Source organism: Balaenoptera borealis (genome assembly GCF_965194805.1).
Source record: "Balaenoptera borealis genome assembly, chromosome: 16".
Taxonomy (NCBI): Eukaryota; Metazoa; Chordata; class Mammalia; order Artiodactyla; family Balaenopteridae; genus Balaenoptera; species Balaenoptera borealis.
Genome location: NC_138872.1, coordinates 42,749,459 through 42,769,280, shown reverse-complemented (window position 1 = coordinate 42,769,280; position 19,822 = coordinate 42,749,459). Strand labels below are relative to the sequence as shown.

General features: G+C 37.6%; 1 protein-coding gene across 4 annotated transcripts in view; it reads right to left on the bottom strand.

The window, feature by feature from the left end:
• The window catches only part of MACROD2 (mono-ADP ribosylhydrolase 2), a 1,990,905-nt gene that overhangs the window by 258,552 nt on the left and 1,712,531 nt on the right, over positions 1-19,822 (bottom strand). The gene's annotated exons all lie outside the window — the stretch shown is intronic.

Here is a 19,822-nt window from a genome sequence, read left to right as displayed (position 1 = left end):
TAAACGACACACCCATCCCTGTTCAATAGCCTGCAGCAATTCTATATCATTGCCTATTTTAAGTAATTATCCAGCTTCTCAGATCCCCATTGCTGCAGCTAAGCCACACCGCGCCTTTCAGGGTCAGTCTTTATCTTTTATTGAGTTTCCTCAGAAACAGACCCCAGAGACAGAATGAAGTTTCAGTAGTTTATTTGGGAAGTGATCTTTGGAAGCATCAGTGGGGAAGTTGCAAAGTGAGGTAGGGAAGTGAGTCAGTAAGGATGCACTGGAGGATAGGTACCCACTGGGGGCAACTAGGGTTGGTCTCACTGGGGAGCTCTCGGAGATGGTGTAGAAAATGCCTCAGAATTATCCCCAGTTGCTGAGGGAGCTGGGTTGTATAAATCCATGCCCTTGAAGTCCTTGATCTTGGCTGAGAACCACTCAAAGTCCGCTGGACTTTGTTAATTTAACATTTGTTAAGTAGAGCCCTGGGGTGGTAGACAGTAGCAGTTTAACAAAAGAGCACAAGGGATTTGAAATAGAGAGGTTTATAACTCAGGTCCTGGAAAAAGTACAGGGCACAGCTCAAGGGGCACCATGGGGAGGTGCAGGCAGAGTGTAGGCAGAGAGAGAGCCCTGCAGGACCTGGGGCACATCCTTTATGAGGATCCATCAGTGAAGTGCTTTGAGGTTCTCAGGCTAAGGCTGGATTGGTCAATTCAAACCAGAAAGAGTGGGATTTTGGTAAGCTTTGCAGGTGTCTTACTTAAGGGGTGAACAAGGGGAGACTGCTTCTCACAGGGCTGCTGGGGCATTCACATCAGGAGTTTACGTTGGCTTGTGATTCTGTGGGCTGTTATCTAGTGGCAGTTCAAGGTCCCTGTAGGCTGCCTGGCCATACAAAGTGGATGCTGAAGCAGCAATATCATGGAGTAGTTGGGCCAAACTCTGGACACAGCGGGTATTAAATCCCAGCTCTTCGGCCCGCCTCACACATGGGCTGAAGGGCCTGTGACAGTGAGAGGAGGCCCCAGGGCAAAGAGTTACAGGTATTTAAAGTTGAACATTGCTGGACCGACATTCATGGGACTGAGTGCCAAGGAGATACAGGTACACGCTGACATATTTCTCCAGGAAAACGGAGCCTCAGACCCAGACGCATAGCCAGGTTCAAGCATCACCCGCCTTCTCTTCTCATCTGTGTGCCTTTGTGCAGTGACCGAGCTGAGCAATCCTGTCAGTGGTCCCCAGGGAGCTCCTCGACTAGACCGCCACCAAGTCCATCATTGCTCAACTCCTCTCTCCAGCCAATCCAGTATGTTTAATCTCCAATTCACAGTCTGATCACTCCATTCTCATAAAGGAAATGTCCTATTGATATTCCTTCTGCCAGTTTCCCCCCTGAAATGTGTTCTAAACCTCTGATCAACACTCACTACCTCTAGGATGAGCTCAGCCTCTCCACTGGACACCACCTCAACACAGGCACAATAATCATTTTGGTTGTTTCACTACCATTAATTTAAACTTGCCACGTTCTATAAATCAAACTGTAATTTGGGAAGAACATCAACTTTGAAGGCAGGTGGACCTGGGTCCCAGTCCCAGCCCCATCACCTTGTGCAAGGGCAAGGACCTTAGTCTTAGCAGCCTTGGTTTCTTCCTCTGTAAAACAGAGATGATGGTAATATATCAAAGTGTTGTTGTGAGGATTAAATGACATACTGCCTATGGCAGCACATAACATGTGGCAACTATTTGACAAATGTTAATTATTAATCGTTTTGCCCTCAATATGAGTATTGTTATTAGTATCGCCTTGCTATAAGCATGACATGCATTCTCTAAAGCTAATGATCGGATCTTTTCTTTTTATTTACAAAAGAGAAATAGACCCCCAGACACAGAAAACAAACTTATGGTTACCAAAGGGGAAAAAGGGGGAGAGAGACAAATTAGGAGGTTGGGATTAACATATACAGTCTAGTATATATAAAGTAGATAACCAACAAGGAACTACTGTATAGCACAGGGAACTATACTCAATATTTTGTAATAACCTGCAAGGGAAAAGAATCTGAAAAAAGTATATAGATAAATAGATAGATATAACTGAATCATTGTGCTGTACACCTGAAACTAACACAACATTGTAAATCAACTATACTCCAATAAAAATAAATAAATAAATGAAGCTAATGATAGTGTGTTCTGTTTCTTTGGTATCCTCTCTATACCTGATTTTTTAAAGACAGACTTTCTGTACAGTAAGCAGTCAGTAAACACAGTGTTTAAAAAGAGATGGGCCCTATCTAAATTAGAAAAATACGGAAAATTCTAAACATTGAAAATTGCTCATATAATTCTTGAGACCATGGCTTTAGTTTTGATACCAGTATTGATTTTCTACTGTAGTTGGGAAAGTAGATGTGGGCTACTTATTATATTACTCAACTCTAGGGAAGACTTTCTTAACATACCTTAGTGACTTTTGGACAATGCACGTGCTCCAAAATAAGTTTTTACTGCCAGGCCAAAAGGCAAACTTTTTAAAGCATTTCACATTTCATAGAAAAATGTACTATCAAATGTTATTTAACTGAAAGTTTGTCATGGTTTGTATAACCAGTCAATATTTGGAACTAGGGAAATCACTGATTTATAGGATTACAATAGACCCTTCTGTTAGATTCTTAAGTATTAAGTAGCACATTATTAGGGTGCTTTCAAAACAAAGTGAAACAAGCATAAGGATTTTTCACCCACCTTTGGGCAGAATTTGTATTGATGCAGTGTCATAATGATCTATTCCCCAACTCCAATGAGACCTATCATGTCCCATTCTTGCATCATTGGGAGCTAAGTACCTCTTGCTTGAAATATACTTTCTCTTCCTTTCCATCCATCCATCCATCCATCCATCCATCCATCCATCCAACCATCCATCCCCTTTTTCTATCATCTTTCAAGGTGCAAATTAAGAAATCCCTTCACTATGGTGGTTTTTTCAGCTGTTTGGCTAAGACGACTCTCAGCCTCATTTTAAAGCCATCAAAATGTGTTTCTTTTGGCACATGATGTATACCTTTCTATTGACGTTCATCTGTTTTTAAAGTATAGACCCAATCTTTCCAAAGATTATAAGCTCTTTGAGGAGGGGAGTAGTGCCTTGGACTTTACAGTTTTCAGCATTATTCTTACACACAAAGAAACTCAATGTTTTTGCTTAATAATGATACTGGATGATATCTCCTCTGGATTTTTTTCTTTGCTTATTTGTTTTGTTTCCATCTCTGCAGAACTGGTCAAGCTTCTGCAAACATGAGAAATCATTAAGATGTGGATGACCTGACAGCTAATGGGGACATGGAAAAGCAGCCTCACTGGCCATGTCAGACTTAGTGGTCAGCCCTGGAAATGCTTCCATATGATGCTCTGTTGGACCTCCATTCTGCGCCCTGATGCTAGGACAGTGGTTCCTAATGAGGACTTCTAGAGCCTCAAGAATCCTTCAGTGGGGATACGACAGACACTGTTATGTGTCTGCCTATGGCAGAATGTATTTTCCATAGATGGCTATAATACTAACTCCCATTCTGCATGCTCTTCTATAATGTGACCCTGCTGTTTCCTCATTAAGATGAAGTCTAATTCTCCCTTTGAATTTGAGTGGACTTGTGACCTCACTTTTCACCAAGAGAATGAGTACAAGTGATGCTCATGACTTTCAAGGCTAGCTCATGGAAGACCATGAACTTCTCCCTGATTATCATGGAAGTCTCCCTCTCAGAACCCAGCCACCATGTTGTGAGGACCCCTGTCACAGGGAGAGGCAACATGTAGGTGTCCTGGTCCATAGTCAGAGTAGAGCAGGTCACCTTGTCATCCCAGCCCAGGTGCCAGCTATACGAATAGAATGTCCAGATGATTCCAGCCCCAAGCATTCAAATCAATCTCAGTCATTCAAGTCTTCTTAGATGAAGCCCCAGATACTGTGGGGCAGGGAAGAGTCATCCCCACTGTGTTCTCTTATAATCCACTAAATCCGTGAATATAATAAAATGGAATGATTTGTTATGCAGCCACAATAACTGGAAAACTGCCCAATGTTCATCCCCATCATCCTCTTTGCTAGGGGTTGGCACATGACATGGGCCATATCCAATCCACACCTGTTTTTGTAAACAAAGTTGTATTGAAACAGAGCTATGCTCATTCATTCACATATTGTCTATGGCTGCTTCTGTACTACATTCTGAGACAAAGCATAAAATATTCACTAACTGACGCTTTACAGAAAAAGTCTGTGACTCTATACTGGGGTTCTCAAAGTATCATGCCCAGGCCAGTAGCACCTGCATCACTGAACTTGTTCGAAATGCAAATACTTGACCCCTACTCCAGACTAGCTGAATCAGAAATTCTGGGGGTGAGGCCCAGAACATCTTATTTTAGTGAACTCTTTAGGTGCTCTTAATGCACAATGAGGTTTGAGAACTACTGCTCTATGTTAACAGAACCCTGATCTTTTTTTTGAGGCTACAATATTGCCAACCTTAGCTGGGCTTATGGCTAGTCTACAGAGGACAATCCTGTTACCTGTTTTTCCAGATTCCCTTGTAGTGTCGCATAGCTTTGTGACAGTTATGGCCATTGAGATGGAAGGGGGACTTTGCTGAGGGTACTTCTTGGAAAGCTTTTGCTTTACTGATAAAAATGATAGATCATCTAGTGATGACCCTTCACTCCTCCTTTTGGCCTCTAATGCTGGTAGGAGGCCTGGAAATCATAGTTGCTTTGTAACCATGGGGTAACTAGCCTAAGGATAGATGCCTAAAAGGTAAGGCTGCTGGAAGAAAATGACAAAAGAGCTGGATCCTTGGGGACATTGTTGAGCACTGGAATCGAGGCCATAAGAAAATATACCACAAATTATTTAGGCCACTATTAATTGCAGGCAAACAGATTTCTAACTCATATAATAGGCATACAAAACAAAACACCAACAAACAAAACAAAATAGGCATACCAATCTCTAAGTCATTTTCAATATTTTCAAAAAACCCTCACACTGCAAATTTGGCCTTGAAGAGGCACTCTAAGCCATATGAGAGGTCAAATATGCTTGCTTCTGGCTGGATTTATATCAATTCATTTTGTTAAGAGTAATCCTTTCAAGTTATTTAGCAGCCAATTTGGCTGCATCTGACACCAAAGAAATTTGGGGGGGGTGATAATTCCATCTAAGCCTTATCAACCACTTGCCAAATGCTTGGCATTCTTCTCATATGACCTCACAGTTTTTAGCCATAATCCCCATTTCTCCCCATTTCAGATGGGGAGACTAAGGTATAAATCAAAAAGATGACTTTTTCAGTTGGTATACCATTCACACCAGTCCAGAGGATCTGATTTCAGAGCCCACTCTCCCAACCACTGCTAATATTAAGTGACTTCTTGATTTAACTGCATATTCCACAAACATTTATTATGTTATAGCCAAAGTTTTCAAAAGGCACAACCTTGCAGCAAATGTGTAGATCAAAAGGAAAAGATGCCTCAAATGCTATTTGTGGCAAAGAGGTTCAAAATTTCTGAAATTAGACAGCTCAGTGAACCTGGCCTGAACCTGAAAGTGTGTCCATCTGCCTGGCATCTCAGCAAGAATTATAGTTGCCGGGATCAAAGAAGAAAGAGTCTCTGAAGGTAAACGTGGACTTCATACAGTCCACCACCACTGTGGAAAATGACTTAGATAAGGCAGAGTGTATGTGCACCATTTTCTTTACATCCCTTATTCTCCTTCCATGCATACTTCCATCCATGTCTGCTTCCCCAAATCACTCCCCTTTCAGTCTTTGGAGGTGTTGGAGGGCAAAGTGGAGCCTTTGAACAGATATCTCCCCCCCGAGATGGTGTCCTTCAGAGGGCTCAAAGTCCCCCTTTTGTGTCTACATGTTGAGAACTGTCTCTCTGTACATCTCCCAGCCTCTTATGACCACAGAGCACGAGAATAGAAATGCTAATGTGACATTATGAATGAGAGGTAAGGACTGTCCAGCTTTTTGTGGACGGGAGGCCTTTTGGGGTGAGTGAAATATACCCATACAGTAGAGTGAATGCCATCCCCGGATGTTCCCACAATCAGCGCTCCGAGATAGCCCAGGCACTGGTGGGCTTTTCATCAGGTCCAGTTTTGAAAGACAACTTGACATTCTTATAATGCCATGCAAATGTATGCGCTTATACAATGACAGTGATTACTCAGACTCCCAAGACAAGCCACACGTATCTTAATAAATCAAGACTATAGATTAAACAATTTAGAGAAGAATGGTCTTTCACGGAGGGAGAAGCCACGGCTTGTGTTCTTCAGATTATGAGACAAAGTGTTTAAATCATTCTCAGTAAGCGTCCGCCCCAGACACATGTGGCATTTCTTTTGTTTCCAGCTACACTGTGCCCCACACTCCCACTCCGCCGCCCTCGAAGTGTGACTCACTCTGAAATATCCAAATCAAATGTCACCCTCTTTATGAAGCCTTGATTCTCAAACCCCACCCCAAGCACAATTCCTGACACCCTCTTTGCTGATTCCAGACTCCTTATTTAGATCTCCATAGTCACATAAATATAATTGAATTATGAGTTGTAGTAAGCGGTGGCTACGACTCCTTTCCTCTACCTACCCTTCCCCCAAATATGAGCTCTTCAGAGGACAGATGATGTCTTATCTCATCATGATGAACCCACCCCTCACACTCTGGCCTGGATTAGTGCCCTTTGTGGCTGGGCAGGTGGTAATTGCATAACCCCCTGGGGTACTATTCACATCAAAATCTAGATGAATGGCAACTTCGAGGATCGTGCAGCATGCAAATCTTTTCTTCATTCCTACTCAATACAGGAGTCCATTAAATGTTTATTAAATTAAATAACGGCAGACTAGTTGGGACAGCGGTAGGAAAGAAGAGAAGCATGATTTCTTTCACATTCATATGAGCTGGCTGTAGGGTCCAGCTCTTTTCATTGGCATATCAGTCTATCTAATCATAGCTAATCAGGTGTTAGTAGCATATGGTTTGAGGGAAATAGTGTTCTCTGCTATAGATGTCAGCTAAAAAAAAAATTTAAAGCTTCAGTTGATGCAAACTGCCTGCTTAACTTGAGGCCATGAGGAGATGGTGACAGATAAGCTTTACATCCTCAACTTGCAATCAATTTGCTCCTGACCATGATTCCAAGTATTAACCTTGTTCTATCAAACTCCTGGAGTGTGGGGCTGGGAAGAGAAGAGCATGCACAGAGGAAGCTGAGATCAGCCAGAATAGCTAATGAACCACTAGATTTGATCTTTATGGGAAAGGGAAAAAGTGGCCTTGCTATGGAAAACAAAACACAAGAATCCATTCCATTAGTAACCTGACCACGGCTTGCTTTGCTGCTGACACGGTCTAGTGCAATGCCTGTTTGTTCAGGTTTTCTGTCCCATCAGAAGATATGGGTGTTGGCAAACAGGGATTCCAATTTGCAGCTATTTTGTATTTGTTCCCATATGTTATATAATGCTCCTATGGGGATCTATACAACAGATACTGAACAAGTGAAACCATCTAAACAAAACAAAAATAACACAGAGAGAAGGTTATAGAAGTATGGCCTGTTAAAACATAAAGGGGAACAGGATAGAATTGGACAACCCATTCTTTTTGTTGTTGTTATTGTTCTAAAGTTTTATAAAATTCTGAACCAGAAGTGGCAATGTAATCATAAAGGTGTATTAACAGAAATACAAGGAAGACAGCAAATGCCAACACCACAATTCTTCCTCAGGAATTTGTCATCTTGTCTGTCATCTTAAAGGGTGCCCTATTATACTGTTCACATACTGTATATTTGTTACTCCTACTTTACAAAACATCACAATGGTTCTTTTGTTCTTTTATTATCTTATATATATATTTGGCATTAAATTTGATATCATGAAAGGATGTGAACCCCAGCATTTTTAAAATATTTTGGCTTCTTGTACTATCTCAGCCAGCTTAACTTCAGAGTTCAAATTGGGGCACAATGATGTATCTAGGAGGGTTAAAAGGTGGGAGAGATTTAATATCCCACTAAGTCCATTGCTAAGGAAATTAATAACCAGACAAAATATTTAAGTAACAAGCAGTGGATTTAATTTTATTTGGTAGGTTTAAAAATAATAATAATAATAAATAATAATATTTGACTATTGCTTTTTCAATATGATAAAGTATAAAGACGGTTAAAATACTCCAGAATCTCACTACACAGATTGCCCTCTTTTTGTTTTTTGAATTTATTTTTTTATACAGCAGGTTCTTATTAGTTATCTATTTTATACATATTAGTGTATATATGTCAATGCCAGTCTCCCAATTCATCCCACCACAGCCACCTCCCACCCCCGCCCCTTTCCCCCCTTAGTGTCCATACGTTTGTTCTCTACCAGATTGCCACTTTTTGATCTTCAAAAAAAAGAAATTCATATACGATTTTTAAAAATCAAAGGAACAGGGTGATATCAAGTTGAGAAGCCTAGTTCTTCCACAAGAACTGTGGTCCTGAGTGTGATTCCTAGACCAGCAGCATCAGTAGCCTCTAGGAAATTGTTAGAAATGCATATTCTTAGGCTCCACCCCAGATCCACTGCATCAGAATTCCTGGGGGTGGGATCTGGGTTTTAACAAACCCTCCAGGTGATTCTGACACATACTGATATTTGAGAACCACTATTCTACACAAAAGCAATCAGAGTTAAATTTCTTATGTCTTCCCAGTTATATTTTAATCTCACACATGCACACGCACACATATACATGCACATGCACCATTTTTCTTTATACAAAAGGAACTACTTATACACACTGTGCGATTGTTGCTTTAAATTTTTAAACTACATCATTTCTCAAACAGGTCTTTCCATTTCTGCACTTAGAGACCCACTTCATGCTTCAGAAGATTATAAAACCTTTCAGTGGATATGCCATCTACCTTAATGGTTCAACCAGGTCTCTGGCATGGTTATTTCTGCTATTTATTGTTTGGTTTCTTAGTTTTACCATGCTGATAAAACAATACAGGTATTTTTGTTTTGTTTAGCTTTTTGCTGGTGCATCTTGGAATACATGTGTGAGTATGTTTTTTTAAATAAATTCCTAGCAGCGCTGACTCAAGATCATAAAGAAATTTATATTTTACATTTTGGTGCATATGACCTTAATGTTGGAAAAAGAGCTTGCACCAATTTACATTCCAAGCAACAGTTTACTAACAGCGTCTATTTTTCTGGATCATCACTGACACTGGATCTTATCAAAATTATTTTAACTGGTGTCAATCTGATTGATTAAATATGGCATCTCGATATTGTTTAAGTTTAATTATGAGGTTGAAGATGGTCATTTTATATTTTTATTTGCCATTTATGCTTCTTTTTCAGTGACTTGTCCATTTTCTCTTGGGTTAGGCATATTTTGTCCTTATTGATTTGTATGAATTTTTATAAATTAAGAAAACTAGTCTTGGCCTGTCACTTGTTTTTACTGTAATTTTTATTAGTTTGGACTTTTTAAAGTTGGTCATAACTTTATAAATTTGTTAATGTTTTCCTGTCCATGCTCTGTGTATTTTATCTTTCCTGGAAAAAATTTCCACCAATTCCAAAATTCTAAATAAATTCACCTATGATTTTCTTCAAATCATCAAAGTTTAGTTTTTTACTTTCCATAATTTACTTTAGTAAAAGAAATGAGACTGAAATCTAGTTTTTATTTTTTTCATACAGCTAGTCTCTTGTTCCAACGTCACTTAGTGAACAAGCTCTCTTTTCCCAATGATTTGAATATCACCTTTACCTCTGATCTGGAGAATTCAGGGACATTCTCCTATAACCTACTGGTTCTCTATTTTCAAGCTGTTTCAATTAGTACATCTTCATTACCAGTTTTTATACTAGATAGAGTTACTTCTATCTCATTTATTCCTCTTCTTGAAAAATGTCATGGCATTTTTCATTTGTTTATTTTTCATGGCGAACTTTGTGTCATTTTGTGAAGTGCAGAAATAAGTTTAGATGGAATGTTAACACTGAATTTATACTTTATGGAGTTTTGTCAACACACATCTGTTTCTTACAAAAGAATACAACCATTTCTAATTTTAAAAACGTCATCTTCTACATAACATTAGAGCTTCAAGTTTTCTTCCTATTGGTCCTTCACAGTTCTGGTTACCTTCAATATTAGGTATTTTACTTTTTGGCTGCTGTGATAAATGGTTTCTTCCTCCCAATCTATTTTCTAACTGTTCATTGATCGTATTCAAAGCTACTAATTTTTAAAATCATATTCCATGTGAACAAAAAAAAAAAAAGAACAAATGAGCAGCGGTCATCAGCCAGTTATACAAGGGTTAAGTCACAACCCACTGCAGTTGCCCTCAGAAAGTAAACTCTGAGGGGAATTCAGGATGAAAAAACAGGATGGGGCCCTCTCTGCTTTAGATAAATGGGCTGCTAGACAGTTAGATGCATATCTCAGAAGAATTTCAATGGCCCCAGATTCTTGCATCTTCCCATACATAGAAAAGCACTAAAATCATTAACTTGAATATCTGTTCTTTGTGATTAGTAGTCTTTTACCAAGATGTATGCCTGACTACAAGTATTTCCCAGCCAAAAAATTCATATATATACTGGTTGCTCCCCTACCTCTTGGAGCAGTTCCTTAGAGCTGTCTCCTGGGCTATAGTCCTCAGTAAGACCCTGAATAAAACTTAAACTTAGAACTCTCATGTTGTGCATTTTTCTTTAAATTGACACCATATATCTGCAATATACATGATTCACGAAATGAATTCTTAAAAACACATGCAAAAAACACATCTAAATGAATGTTATCTACTGAAAAGAGACATGAACAGGCTTTGCTGAGAAAGTGTTTTGAGTATACATATACACACGTGTGTATATATATATATATATATACACACGTGTGTATATATATATACACACATATATATATATGCACATATACATATATATATAGATATATATATTACAATATATATATTTTGGAATTGCCCACAGAAGACAATGTCCCATTTACTTCCTAGTGGTACATGATTTTTGGACACTGATTGACACGGCCTTGCTTGGTGAACCAGTATATCAGCTAAGCTTTGTTTAGACAAATATAACCATTTCCTTATATTATCCTATGAAAATAAACAGAGGAAGATTTGTTACCGTTCAGAATATTCCAAAAAAGAGTGTTAATTCTTAAATAAATATTTAAATATGAAGTTACAGAAATGCCTTGGCCAATGGAGCGACCATTGAGGTCCCAGTGAAGAATTCAGAACAACTGAATGCATCTATTGAAATGGAAAGAACAGTGACAAGAAAGACTTTTTTTAAAAATGAGAAATAAAAAGAACAGTAGAATTGATTAGTAAATCTAAAAAACTTAGCGTGAGGGAGGAAAAATAATTTTCCCTCTACCCTTCTAGGTTCTTTGCTGGGACACCTCTGTAATAAAAAAATGATTAGCAGGAAAAACAGAAGTTTAGTAACATGTATTCCTCCTGTACACATGGGAAAGACCCAGGAAAACCAAGTAACTCCCCCAAATGGCCCAAGCCACCACATTAAATAACATCTCCAGCCAAAGACAAAAAATGTTGGGAAGGGAGGGGCAGACAAGTTATAAGAGGTTACCAGGAAAAGCACAGTGAACAGGGTAAGATTGTTACACAGAGTTAAGTCTTTGTCTTCTATAAGAGTTTTTAGAGATTTAGTCATCCTTCTCTTCCTGGTACAGAGAGGGAGGCACACTTACAAATGGAGTTTTCCCTTATAAATGTAAATTGCTCTTACAAAAGAGTAACTTCTACTCAGTTTTAAGAGCTTGTGCTTGCTATTTCTTTTTTTTTTTTTTTTCTTGCTATTTCTTAAAAATAATCAAGCTAAGCGTTATAAATTCAGCTCCCCGTATAAGCTAAAAAACAAAAGAATATAAAGCATAATGAAGATGACAAAGGGAGAATACAAATAAACATTAAAAATAATAATGGGACAGTAACACAAAGAGGAAGTAAAATTAATGATAAAATAATACTTTATAAAACTCTTCCAAATATATAAAAATATCTACTTTCTAGGTATAGTTAAATGGACCAAAGAGAACAGATGAAAAGCCAAAACTGATTATTTTATTCCTAGTGACATTTTATATGTTAACTAATTATTTTATAAATTTTTCAATTGATTATATTGGATTTGATAGGAATACAATAATATAAGCAGCAATTAATAATAATGTTTGTCTCATCCTTACCAATATTTATGCCTTAAATTATCATTTCTCATGTCAAATTTCAGGTGTTATTTCTAGAACAATATTAATAGTGGAGAGGGTAGGCATTACTATCTAATTCTTATTCTAGATATGAAAATAAAACTTTTAATGTTTTACCGTTAAACTTGTTGCTAGATATTTGTTTGAGAAATATATATTCTTGGTAAATGGTATAATATTCTTTTAATGTACCACTATTCTATTTGCTAACATTTAGTATTTCTGCCCCAACATTAATAAGATTGTATTGAGACTGTAGTAAGTACGAATATTGTATTTTGTCATCTGAATCATATTTCTATTTAAATATTGTGATGTCATTGTACAAAGATTTTGAAAGTTGGCATTCTTTATGTGTGGAAAGCTTAAATAATTTTTAAATTTTCAAAAAAGAGCTGATTTACAAGAACTACTCTTTGAAAACTATTTGACTCTGGAAATTTCTTTTTGCACTAACTTTTTAATAATTTTCTAAATAATTTTCAAGTTACTCATCAACTAGAAGTTTCATCTCTTCTCTGGGGACACTGTTAATTTTTAGGTTCCTAAAAATTTGGGAATTTTTAAATGCACTTTATAGAGATTTCCAATATAACATTTCCTTGATGCCATTTTTAATTTTGTGTATTTGTGTTTTCTTCTTTTTTTAAGCTCTGGTTCCAAAAAAGTACTTAGAGTTATCAACCTGAAAATATGTTTCCATTTGCTAATAATAATAATAATCTATTATTTTAATTTTTCCTTTGCTATCTCCTTTTCATTCTGCAGATTTTTTTCAATTATTCTATATCCCACTTTTTTCTTAGATGCTAAATAGTCTTTCATGGCCGAGGATATTTCTGAAACTTTATTTTGGGAACTCTTTAGAATCTGCATTACATTCTTTTGAATAATCTATGTGGTGACAAATCTTTCTCCTTTGTGTTCATGTTATAATGTAAGAAAAGTGGCTGAATGTTATTTCAAACAAAGCTTGCCTGATACGGTGGTTCACCAGCTTGGTCATACAATTTTGCGTCAAAAATCATGCGCCTCGGTGATTAAATGAGGCATTCTTTCCTGTGGGTTGCATACAGTGACTCTGAAGGCACTCCAAAAGACAGTTCAAAATATGTTTCACCAAAGGCTATTCTTTAGAGGCGAACACTTCTTTGGATGTGTAAGCACTTCTTTTTGTCATTTTAAGGGCTCATTACCATGTAGTCAGATGTGCGCTCACTGTGGCTGGAAATCAGAAAGGCAGATAAACCAAGAATGCCAAGTGAAGACTCCGCAAAGCTAGGAACTCTGTGGTCATCCTGAGCTGATCTTTTTTATTCCGTCTAAAATGCAAAGTCGTCCATTTCAAGGAGAGGCATAGCTGCATTTATTTATAGCTATTAGACAAATATGCAAAGCAAAAATCTGCTTTTCTAAATAAAGAATGAAGCACAAGCCAGTAAAAATACTTCAAAACAGAATGTGTTTTTGATAAAGGGTAATGAAGAGAGAAACCAAGAAAAAAGACATTGGTAAACATGAAGTTTTATATGTATCCCGTAGCCAAAGTTAGGGTTCTGAAGACCCTCATAATATCCTTACATATTATAGTTCTGTCATTTAATGTGAATAGTTAATGTCATTTATGAAGAAAGCAGTCACACTTCCTGGATAATTACCACATATCTATTAAAATGAATCATGTCTCCCTTTAAAATGTGCATTTATTCCGCTCGCCTTCGGTCAATGCATATCTTTTCCTTCATTATACTGCTAAAATGTCAGCCCTGCTATGTTGAAGAAATCAATAATTAAATAGATTTATGGTAATTACCTCCCAGTAACACACTTTTCCCACCTTAACAACATAAACCTAATCCACTAACATCAAAGTTACACAAATATATTGGTGAGAAGGTCATCATGTGAAAATGCAACTGTTGGGGAGGGGAAGATTTCCCCCTTCCCTTCTACGCTCTTTTATTTAATAATTGCATTGACACAAGACAGATTCACAGGAGAAAAAGATATAAAAAAAAAATTTTAATTTCATACATACGGAGGTCTCATAGATGTAGGACCTAAGAAGTGACCGAAGAAGGCAACTTTTATACTTTTTAGTCAAAGAAACAATAAATTTATGAGGAATAGACAAGGCAAACTAACTAGGCTTGTGTACTAATTAGTGGCGAATCTAAGCAGTCTGTTTACATAGCCTTCTAGCCCTGAATTCCTGGTCTCTGCTGAGAAGGATGTCTCTCTACCTCCTGGTGCAGGGAGGGTACCTTTCACCTGGGAGATTTATTTCCCGCTTTCAGGAGGGTCTGAGTGTTCTTTTGGCACCAGCTGTTTCTCAAGTAACTTTAATTCGAAATAATCAATATGCCACATAGGCATATTTTGGGGCCACCTGCCCTGGGCCCCACTGTAACTCAGTTTACAAAATTGTGAATCACATTTTAAACACCATCTCGAGAGGAAACACCGAGTAACCTTTCTGAGCAACTCGCATGAACTTCAGCTCTACATTTATGAAAAGCAACATTCTACATTCTGTGGCTCTGGGAATCTGGAGTCAGCCTTAAAACTTACAAAAACAACAACAGAAAAACCATGACTCTCAGCAATGACGATAAGATGTGTGATATCTTATAAAATTTTCAGGTGTTTTCTAAGTTTTTCAGTAAACCACTCAATTTGTGTCTAAGCTACCAGGAACTAGAAAGAATTGGCCACTGCAGTGATTTTACCATCTCAATGGCTAAAGATGATCACCCAGTCAAAGTAACTGGTCAAGCACAAATGGGCTGCCCATAGACATGATGAAAGGATCAGAGAATTATCCTCAAAGTTATTTCTGTGCTGTAGGGGAGCACAGTTTGCTACCCCAAAATGTGCCTTTTTACCGTGAGGATTATTTCAGGCTGACTGTTTTTAAGAAACAAAAGGCTCGGGAAGAGCTTTGACCTCTCCCTTAACTTCCTTAAATAATTTAGGTAGGAGGGCCTATCTCAGGAAGAGAGCTATCACCAGATTTAACTACAAAGCATAGTGTCCCATTGTCTCTGAATAGCAGGACAAACATTTGTTTACCAAATATTTGATTTTCTCATCTTCTTGTAAATTATTTTCCTCTCCTTGTAAGTCCTAAACCTTTACCGCTTTCTCCTTTTTTCCAGATGGCATATAAGCCTCAATTACCTAACTTGTCCTGGAGGGTCTCATTTTTCATATGAGGCCCCACATACATATAAAATTAAATCAAATTTTCTCCTGTTACTGTCTCATGTCAATTTAATTCTTAGACCAGCCAGAACAATCTGAAGGGCAGAGGAAATCTTCTTCCTCCCTTCCTCTCTATCTGCAGGGTTCGGTGGAAACAAAAGTGGTGAGAGTCCTTTTTCTCTCCCTCTAAATTTGGCTTAGCAGGAGAAAATACTTGTGGAGCTAGTTTCTTGGGTGCAGCAGCTCTGGTAAAAATCCGACTGATCTTTTTCCTCCCAGGGGTGGTCACTGTTTTTCTTTGTCTCTGACTGTTGTGCAATTTGTCTTGTTCTATGTCTTGAGAGCTTGGCTTTATGACTAGTGAGAATATTCTCTCTGGTCTCCACTATCTGGAAGGTGCACTTAGCAGCGTGCATTTGGTGGTCAGTAGACTAGACTAGGATTCCAAGCAGCTGTAGCCAGTTGGTCAGAAGCACAGGCAACAACCTGAGCTTGCAATTGGCGTCTCTTTGTCCAGCTGTGTCAGCTATCAAGGGAATTTATCATAAGGGGGCCTGGTCCACAAGGGGTCTTTGTTATCTCAACCTTTATTGTCTTGTGAGTACTCCAGGGACAACAAAGGTCTTTGCTTTCTTGGACTAATTCTGGGAATGAACTTTCTGGATCTTATGAGGGATGCATCCTTTGTGTCTCTTGTGTCTTTGGTTAAGCCATAAAAAGGTTTCTTGGTTTAAGCTCCTATTTGAGATTAATATAAGATTCTACATATCAATGGCCAGATGGTCCTTTGAATTGGCTTTGCTTAAAAGGAAAATTTTTAGATAGCTCTCATCCTAAAACCAAATTAAAAAGTGGAAGTACATACATATATATTTATATATTTACATACACACACACACACACACACACACACAACATGTAGCTTTAGGGACTTCTTTAATAAGATGGAAGGACAGTAATTAGAACAAAAATCAAAGTTCGCTCAAACCCCTTCCTATTCGCCTTCAGACATTTGCAAATATTGTTAAAAAAAAAAATAAATAACAGGACATTGGAAGTACAACTGCCCTGCACTTAAGAAAAATTTTTTAAAAAAGAGAGAAAATTATTACAAATGGGGCAAATAAAAAAATCTTAAATGTATAAGAACTATGGTCCTAGAAGCTATAAATATCTTTAAAAAAATGTGGGTTGTACCCTATTTGCAGCTGGACTTGTAGGTTAAACTCCATTTGTGACTACAGTCTAACCAAACTGCTGCCAGCCCTCAAGAAAGTTACAACCTAGGATTACAATGGCCATTATGAAAAATGTTCCAGTTAGACAAGATTTTAAAAGTACACTTAAAAGCAAGGACTTCCAAATCACACAAACAGAATGGGATACCTATTTTAATTGGTATGCAGGAGCCTCCAAAATGTTTCAAAATTCCAAAATAGCTTCATTGAAAGATTTGTTGTAACAGGCAGAAAATAAGATAGGAGGCCCCCTGTCTGACTGAACTCTTGACCAAAACTGATATTCAGAGTTTAATAGGAATGTTTTTTAGGCCTTTTCCCCTAAGCTAAATGTACCGAGAGAGAAAGAAAAACATGCCAACAGAGGTGGATGGGTATATCAGTCCTTTGATAAGCAACTAACCTCGCTGATGTATCTCAAAAGGCTTATAATTGTTCTTGCCTTATAAAACCCAAGTCCTTCTTGGAGGAAAGTACATTCCTTCCCTTTATTTTTGAGATGTAAACTTTCTGCAAAATTCAGGGAGGTAATTCTTATCAGAAGAAGAACAAAAAGGGGACAAGATCATCTGAAAATTTAAACAAATGAGAATTCATATGTCTTATTTTTATTGTTGTTTCATCTTTCTATATTTAAATATATTTATTGAGTGACACTTTTTATCTTTATTATCTCTTTATTCCTAAAATTTAAGTTCTATTAGTTGGCTGAATTCTGTATTCTTACATCCCCTTTCCCTTCTCACCAAAAATGGCACAAGATGACTTAATCCCCTCAGTTTTTATTCACTTGATGATCTATTCTTTGGCTCTACAGTCAAAGGACAAGTGAGTTATTACCTTTTTCCACCATAATTTCTTTTCCTTCAACCTTGTAGACACTGATCAACTTTCTTCTGGCAACAAATACTACATCAAGCACTTCAGCTATTCACTTTTTTTTGCTTATGCAGAAATATAGTTTTTTTCTTTATACCTGTAGTCCAGTAATTTCAATACTACAGTGCCTTTCTATTGCTAATTTTATCAAACTTTCCTGTTTTTCCTTACAAATTAAGATCTTCTATTCAACTGATATTTTCTCATTCTATCTTTAAATACATTTTTTTCTTACATTTGTTCTCAGTGTCAATTATACATATATTAGGTATCTTTTGATTTTCTTCTATACCTCTTATCTAATCTAGAATTATTTGACTTTGTTCTTTTTTCTAAAATGTTAAATATAGAAAACTTATCTCCCAGTTCTTTATCAAAATTTAGTCTAGCTTCTCCTTTTGTTATTTTTTTTTTTAAATTAATTTATTTATTTTATTTTTGGCTGTGTTGGGTCTTCGTTTCTGTGCGAAGGCTTTCTCTAGTTGCGGCAAGTGGGGGCCACTCTTCATCGCGGTGCGCGGGCCTCTCACTATCGTGGCCTCTGTTGTTGCGGAGCACAGGCTCCAGATGCGCAGGCTCAGTAGTTGTGGCTCACGGGCCTAGTTGCTCCGCGGCATGTGGGATCCTCCCAGACCAGGGCTCGAACCCGTGTCCCCTGCATTGGCAGGCAGACTCTCAACCACTGCACCACCAGGGAAGCCCTCCTTTTGTTATTTTTAATGTGGCTTATCTCTCTGTTGCTTTTATGCTTTGAAATATTAACACTTTTTGTTTGAACACTTTTATCTCTTCTTAGAGCTTTATTTTTGGAAAAACATGTTCACTTGTGCTCTCTGAGAATATGAAGAACTATTTTATAAAATATTCCTCTGTTTCTTTGTGTAATTAGTCTTACGATGTATTGTTTCTGTCTGCTTTTACTCATGTTTCTCAATTTTACTTTCACTCTTTTTTTTTTTCCTCCTTTGTCTTTTGCTAGTTCTTATTATTTATTTTTGAGGTAGGTTGGCTATTTTGTGCAGAATAGTACTGGGAAGGAAGGGTTAGCACGGCGGGATGGGAATGATGGAACACCTGCAGCTGCTGCTTGGCTGTGTTGGACATCTGAGGGCTTGTGTCAGTGAGGCTCACAGCCAGCACTCTGGGGAAGGGCTCTCTGTGCTTTACTCTGATGCTTATTGCCTCCTTTCTCTCCTTCACACCCTCTCACTTCAAGTAACACCCCTCAGCTGAGAGATCTGGTTACAGAACATAGACATTACTCATCTGCATATTCCCCGCCCCTCAAACTCATCTTCTTTCTCTGTTCAATTTGCCTCAATATAGTTTTTCTCTTCTACCAATGTCAGGTCATATTAGTGACCTGAGATTTTATAACTCCAGGTAAAGAATCTTTAGATTTATCTTTCAGAATGACACTTGGTACCCAGAGCACCAAGATGGCAAAAGTCAGTTCTGAGCTCCCAGAAAAGTTGAAAAGATTTTACAATGAACACCCATATACCATCCAGATTCTACCACTAAGACCTTATTGTTTTTGTTTAATCATGTCTGTCCATTTATCTTTTCCTCTTTTCCCCACCAATGAATTAATCATCTTCATTATTTTATTTTTCAAAAAAAAAAAAAAAAAAAAAAAGAAAGAATAGCAATTTGGCAGGGGAAGTTGATTAGGAAATAGTAAAACTTCATTTACAGAAGCAGTCAGTTTAAAAATCATAGGTATAATGAAGCTCTTGTATAGCTCTTTGATAAAAATGAGTAATGTTATCAAGTAATAAGTAATGTAATCAAAAATTATTTTATGCACAATTATTACAGGGACCAAACTTGCATTAATAACCAGATACATAAATTTCTTCTTTGTGTGACCTGGTCCACTGGGGCATCTTGCCTCAAAAAGTAAGTTTATTCAGATGTCATTCATATCATATAAAATTAAAATAGATAAATTCCTTCCATACAGCTCACCTTTCTTGATCCTGGCACAAGCTGCCAGAGACCTGCTATAGAATACCTCATTACTACATCAAAGAGGACCATGGTTCTCAATATGCCTGTGTTAGGGGGTGGGAGATGTTCCCTGCTAAAAATAGCTTCAGAGCTCTTTCACACTGCAGAGTCACACAC